General features: G+C 44.7%; 1 protein-coding gene across 8 annotated transcripts in view; it reads left to right on the top strand.

Moving 5' to 3' along the window:
• The first annotated feature begins 1085 nt into the window (after window positions 1–1085).
• PCGF3 (polycomb group ring finger 3) overlaps window positions 1086–6680 on the top strand; it is a 55481-nt gene continuing 49886 nt past the window's right edge. For all 8 annotated transcript variants that reach the window (XM_039724099.1, XM_039724096.1, XM_039724097.1 and 5 more), the window contains exon 1: window positions 1086–1359. The gene's annotated coding sequence lies outside the window, so the exon portion shown is untranslated. The remainder of the gene's footprint in view (window positions 1360–6680) is intronic.

The raw sequence follows: 6680 nt of genomic DNA, 5'->3' as shown, positions 1-6680 counted from the left end.
GGACAGCCCTTGAATTTTTAAGTACTTGTCTTTGCAAGTTAAACATTCAGGTGTTTGGTGCAAACTTGAACATGGCAAGGGCTTCTCAAGCTTTGTGCATGCTCTTTGACCTATGACTTCACACCTTCAGGAAGACAGGACCTTTGTCATTTCACCAGTCAGGAGTGTTTTGAGCCACCTGCAGTTTGATACAGTGTGTCTTGCCATCAGCACTCCTTCTACCGAGCTCCTGCTCAAGTTTCCACTCTCATCAGTTGGAAAGACAGGTGTGTGCTTTTGAAGAAAACCTTTCAGCGGGAAGAGGTGGCTTGGAGCAACGCATAGGCACATCCTGCCTAAAAGCCAACCACCTTTGCTGATCTCACCTTCCAAAGTTGCATGGATTTTTCAAGGTTGGCCACCCAGCTTCTACTCCTACCTATGCTCTCTGCTGGTGTGGCCTCCACTTGAGTGTTATATACAATTCTAATTCAGTGTAAGAAAAGTATTAAGCCATTAATGTCCAAAGGAGGACAGTGAAGACAGCTTTGAGGGGAAGCCATTCAAGCAGTGGCTGAGGTCAGTTGGTCTGTTCAGCCTGGAGGAGACTTGAGGGGGGATTGGAATTTCCAACATCCTCACCAGAGAGGATGGACGACGGAGAGATGGACAGGCAGGCACTGATCTCTTCTCTGTGACAGGACCAGAGGGAACGGCCTGGAGTTGTGTCAGAAGTGCTGTAGGTTAGGTGTTAGGAAGAGGTTCTTCACCCAGCAGGTGTTTGGGCACTGGAAGAGGTCCCCCAGGGCAGTGGTCACAGCACCAAGCCTGACAGAGCTCAAGCAGCGTTTGGACAATGCTCTGAGGCACACGGTGTGATTCTCAGGGGTGTCCTGTGCAAGCATAAGAGTCGGACTCGATGATCCTGACGGCTCCCTTCCACCTCAGCGCACTCTGCTGCCCCGTGCCCGGGACGCGGCTCGGGCCCAGGCCTGTCGGGGCCCGGCCCCCTTCCGCCGGCCCCGCTGCCCGGGGGAGGGAAGGAGGGGGCGGCCGGCGCCGTGCCCGGGTGAGCGCCCCGCGCGCATGCGCCACGAGCGCGGCGCCCCCGCTCGGCTCCGCTCGGGCCGCACTCGGCTATTTCCGCCTCTTTGTTTTAAACTCCGGGCCGAGCCCTTTAAATCCCCCTTTTTTTCTTTTTAAAATTTTCTTGGGAAAGGGAAGAGGGGCCGGTGTTTCCCTCCGCCTCGCGTTTCCGACTCCTCTGCTCTCTGCCCTGCGGTGACGCTCGGAGAAGGACGGGCCGGGGAGCGGAGGGTCGGCGGCGGCGGGGGGAGCCCCCGCTGTAGCCCCGAGCGGCGGCCGCGCCCCCCCCGTCAGGTCAGTGCGGGGCCGGGGCGGGCGTGGGGGTCCCGGCCTTGCCCCGCAGAGGGGCTGGAGGGCAGCCGAGGGGCTCGGGGGCGGGGCGGGCCCGCCGCCCCCCCGCCCGCCTGCGGGGTATTTGCGGTGCGGGCTGCGGGGTGAGACGAGGGGGCGCGGGGCTGCGGGCCGAGGGTCCTCTCCGCCCCGACGGCTGAGGGGGCCGCGGAGGAGCGGGCCGGGGCTGGGGGGGCCGCGCTGGAACTTTCGGGGCGGGCGTGGGGGTTTTGTGGGGCTCCTCTCCCGAAACTGTCAGGGAGTCTCCGTGGGCCGGGGGAGCGTCTGTCCCTGTCCTGCCGCGTGTGCCCAGCGTGGTGAGCCCCCCGTGGGGGAAGGTGGCTCGGGTGCTGGGGGAAAGGAAGCCCGCACACCCCCGCCCCACCCGTTCCTACCCTCGGGGGGAGCTGCCGGTTGTGTGGAGGGGCCTGGGCCGGGGACGGAATCCCACGGCTTGGGGAGAAAGGGTCTCTTTGAGTGGGGGGGGGTGAAGATGGCGTTTCTAGTAAGGTGGAGATAGAGGGGACACGTCCCTTGGGTGTGCGACTTCAGCCGTGCAGGTATGTGGCTCCACTGCTGTGTATCTGATATGAAGTTGTGAGAAATAGGAAATTAATTTATACTCATACGTAAAATACAGGGGCTTGAATTGTTTTACAGTCTAAAGTCTGTTTTACAGTCTAGGGACAAATATACATATATGTGCACACATATTTTCATGTGTATGTGTTCGGTATTGAGAAATTTTGAAAGTTTTCTAAACCATTGAGTTCTAGGAGCTTGTGGTGTCACACTTGCCCTTTTAAGCTGGTCACTTCTAGCCTGAAACTGTTGGGTGTTACTTCAGTGTCCTGTGTGGAAAGTTTTGCGTCTCCCAAAGTTAATAAGGTTCAAAGGAGGTTTGATTATTGAGGCTTATCAAGCACTTGGATGGTCTTTTGCTACTTCATATATTTGCAATTTCTTTCTTTTTTTTTTTTTTTTTTTTTTTTTTGGTTACAAAACTGTTTGTGCAGGCTTTCTGTCAGATCAGTTTAGGCTCTTCTTGCCTTCTGTATGAAATGAATGCCTCTGAGAAACCAGTCCAAGAAATTCTGGTTTACTACCCCTACATTCTCTGGAATGTTCTGAAAATATTTTCTTTGGTGCTTTTCAAAATAATACTGTGTATTTTCTTCCAGAATATCATAGAATAATTAAGTCTGTGGATCAAAAGCTTTGAATTAAAAAAAAAAAAAAAAGTTGAGATGAGCCTTTATGTTTAAGGAGCATCCCATGTATGTGTCCTCCATTATAGATTGGTTTTGTTTATACGGAATGAACAATTAAGCATATGATAGCTATGTTGTTAGGAGTCATTTTAGTACTAGGTACTGTGCTGTTAAAAGATTATTATTAGTTATTTTAGGGTAGGATACTTGTAAAGTTCTGTGTTCATTCTTTTAGTGGCAGATCAGATTAGAATCTCAACTGTGGTACTCATCATGTGTCTCATAAAGGTGCTCTGAAATTCATTAAATTATTTCGTAACAAGGGGAATAGAAACTTTGTACCATTACTGTAGTGTTACTATTTCTTTTGAAGCTGTTCTTGCAGACAGTTCATAATGTGTTGAAGGGAATGCAGAACCCAGGAGACTTGGTGGAAGCACATAGGATGCATTAGAAGAGGGTCAGCTGACTTTCTGGAAATGCATAGGTGCACAGTGACAGAAAGCTTGGAAATAAAACATTTCATAAACCAGTTTTTGAGGAAAATCCATTGGATTTCTTTCTGTGAGCTGATCTGGATGACTTGATCTTGTTTCTCTGCTATCACTGTAGAAAATCAAGATGAAGTACTTGTAAATGTTATAATGAAGTCAACTTAGAGTTTGTAATTATCCTAGCCTAATAGTAATGCCAAGAATGGCAGAAATTAATTGCTATGGCATGAAAGATTTTTGCTACTAAGAGATTGTAAAGTACAGCATTTAGTCACTCAGCTGTCCTGCTCTTACATCTCCTGTCTACTTACATGATTTAGAGGAGGTCATCTCAAAGCTTCATATTTGAGATACGGGTAAGTTTTCTCATCAAGAACCATTCTACACTTACTTTAATAGCTTTCTTTTTTTTTTCCCCATATGGCCATTTAATCTAGGTAGCGTGGCCTTTTTAGCTTTTGTCATGTAATGAACTCCCAGGACTGAAATAATTCTGGATTAAATTCCTGAACTCCTTGGATCACACAGTGAGAAGAAGTTGAACCATTTCCATTGAAAATCTTAAGTGGAGCTACTAAGCTCTAAGCTACAAAGGGGATGTGGATGTGATGTTTTGAAAAGCATGCGTGTTGATAGCCTTTCACCCTACAACTGCTGTATTAAATTATGATACCAGCTTACAACAAAGTGTAAGGGCATCTTGTATTTTATAAAAGAAATATTTACTTCTTGCTTTGGAACTGTTGTCCTTTGGTGCATGTGTGTAGTAAGTCAGTAGTTACTAAGTGGAAGTTTGTTTTAATAGTAGCATTTGGAGATGCAGTTGATTTAGACTGTCAGCATTCCTGAGTTTATTAATCTAAACTCTGGTCTCTTTTTGTCAGTGCTACTAAAGATGTTTAGTGGCATTTAAACTTCTCTGATTTGCTAGTTTTAGGTTAGGTTTGCTGTCATGTTTAAAGTAAATGGGGGGGAAAATCTTCTCAGGGCACTTTGACTATAGTAGGTTAGAAGCCAGGCAGAAGTACCCATGTCTTCTAGCTTACACAAGATTATTTGGAAGCTGTCTGGAAGTAGTTTTGTATTACTTACACCACCCTTTTTAAAATACAAGCTTGCTATATTAGGCTGCAAGTTTAGCTAGTATGTGAAAGTCTTACATGCAGTACAAGAGAAAAAAGAATCAGGTTTTTGTGTGTTAAAAGCAGTCTTACCTATTGTAACACATTTTCATTGCTAACTGAAGAAACACTATAAATAGTGGTTTGTTCTATAATTGCTTTGAAGAGCCTAGAGAAAACTTGCCACTTTTGTCAAAATTCATAGAATCATAGGATGTTTGGGTTGGAAGGAGCCTTAAACATCATTTTGTTCCAACTTCCCTGCTGTGGACAGGGACAACTCCCACTAGACCCAATTCTCAGGGCAACATCCAAATTGGCCTTTAACACCTCTAGGGATGGAGTATCCACAGCTTCCCTGGGCATCCTGTTTCAGTGCCTCACCACCCTTACAAGCAAAGAATTTCCATACAGTATCTAATCTAAACCTCCTGTCTTTCACTTCGATGCCATTCCACTTTGTCCTGTCAGTACATGTTCTTGTACAAAATCCTTCTTTTTTCATGTAGGTTCCCTTTAAGTACTGGAAGGCTGCTATTAGATCACCCTAAAGCTTTCTGTTTTCCAGGCTGAACAACCCCAGTTTGCTCAGCCTTTCCTTGTAGGAGCTGCTCTAGCCCTCTGATCATCTTGATGGCCTCCTCTGGACTCACTCCAGCAGGTCCATGTCTTTCCTGTGCTGTCTTTCCTGTGTAGAGCTGGATGTAGGGTTAGGGTTAGACCCATGTGGGGTCTCACCAGAGCAGAGCAGAGGGGCGGAATCCCCTCCCTTGCCCTCCTGGCCACTAACAGCACTCCCAAGTCCTTCTCCCCAGGACTGCTCTCCATCTGTTTGTCTGCCAACTTGATGGGCTCACCAAGGTTTCCAGGTCTGGATGCGGGTCTGGGCTCTTGCTCAGGAGTCCTTGAGCTTGGGAACCTCCCTGCACATCTTGATCTAGTGCTCACCTACACTTACCTGTGCTGGTGAATGCTGCCTCATTGTCTGACTGGAAATTAGCTTTTCTCAAGTTAAGTTTACTGAATAAGTGCATCTATACTTAAATCAACAGAATATGAAATTGAAATACTCAGTGGGGTGGGAACTAATTGGACTGAAAACCTTATGTGCTACTGATAGTTTGATTGAAGTTTGTAGAGACCTGAAGTTTTGCAATCATACTGAAGAGCCAGCATTGTAGAAACAAATAAACCAGCAGTGAGTTCTTCAATGACATTATTTTCTTTTCCCCTCTACCTTTTCTTTTTTCTCTTTAATCAGAAACAATACTTTAGACTTGGAACTTCAAACTGTATGTAGGAACTTAAGGGTCTCTTTATTCTTTTGACAAACACAACACATACTTTTTAAAAGTAGGGGGTGGTAGAGATCATTAAAAGTAGGGGGAATGACAAACTCTAGTGAGCTCAAGTTACTTGTTCTTTGTACCAGAAAATGACTGTTCTCACAGTTATGACTGCCTCTTTCAAATTACAATTATAAGTTGATGCAGCCAGTGGGGAAATTTTTCAGGGGGTGGGGGTGAGAACTGGAGTATATCAAGGTACGTGTGATAGCATTATTATAGTACAGGGATTGTAGGGAAGAAATATGCAAGAGTGGTAATCAGTCTTTTTTGAAGTTTTGTTGCCAGTAGAAGAACTTAAACTAGCTCTGACACTATTTTTCATGTCTGCAAAGTGGCATGGAAAAGACTTACTCTCCCTGCAGACATCTATTTCAGATGATCTGAATAGATAACTATTTTGTTTTCTGAATTTTTAACTGACAGTAACATACAACTTTGTCTATGTTAAAATGGTTTGTGTTCTGGCAGCAGTAAGGATCTTTCTTGTTTGATACTGAGACTGTCCTTATTGCTGGAAACTGTTGCTTTGTGAATAGCATTAAGTTCATTTTCATTTAAGACAGAAAACATTCTGTGTGTGTTTGGTGTCAATGAGAAAATGCTGTGCAGTACCTGTGTAATTAGGAGAGGAAAAGTTAATTTTTTAGGTTCATGGCATAAGTTTGATGTTATTTGCTAACTTGGAAATGGCTGCTTTGTCAAGATTTTTCCTTAAGAACTTTTTTTTCTCTGTACATAACCAGACAGCATAAAGTACCTTCTCTAGTTGATTATTATCCAGGAACATCACAATTTTTATAAATAATGAATTTTTTGTGTGAATTATGATTATATTATACTAGTACAGGTCATCTTTGTTATTCTTTTACAATATGCATGCAAACAATACAATTTTTGTAATCATGAATGCAATTTTTTCATGCAAATGTGTCACTGCAGTGTTTGATGAATTTTTAGGGACTGTGTTGTGAAGTACAATTTTTTCTGGTTTGTCACCTGAAAGAAGAAGCTGAAAGATACAGTACAGCTGGCCAAATTATAAATGTTTTATTTATGAAGAATTCTTTTTGACACTTACTGTTGTATTTGCACTATTGAGTACACAGAGTG

This window comes from Passer montanus, unplaced genomic scaffold, assembly GCF_014805655.1.
Source record: "Passer montanus isolate IOZ18808 unplaced genomic scaffold, ASM1480565v1 scaffold52, whole genome shotgun sequence".
Taxonomy (NCBI): Eukaryota; Metazoa; Chordata; class Aves; order Passeriformes; family Passeridae; genus Passer; species Passer montanus.
The sequence above is the reverse complement of the archived record's forward strand: the minus strand, read 5'-3'. Positions and strand labels throughout refer to the sequence as shown.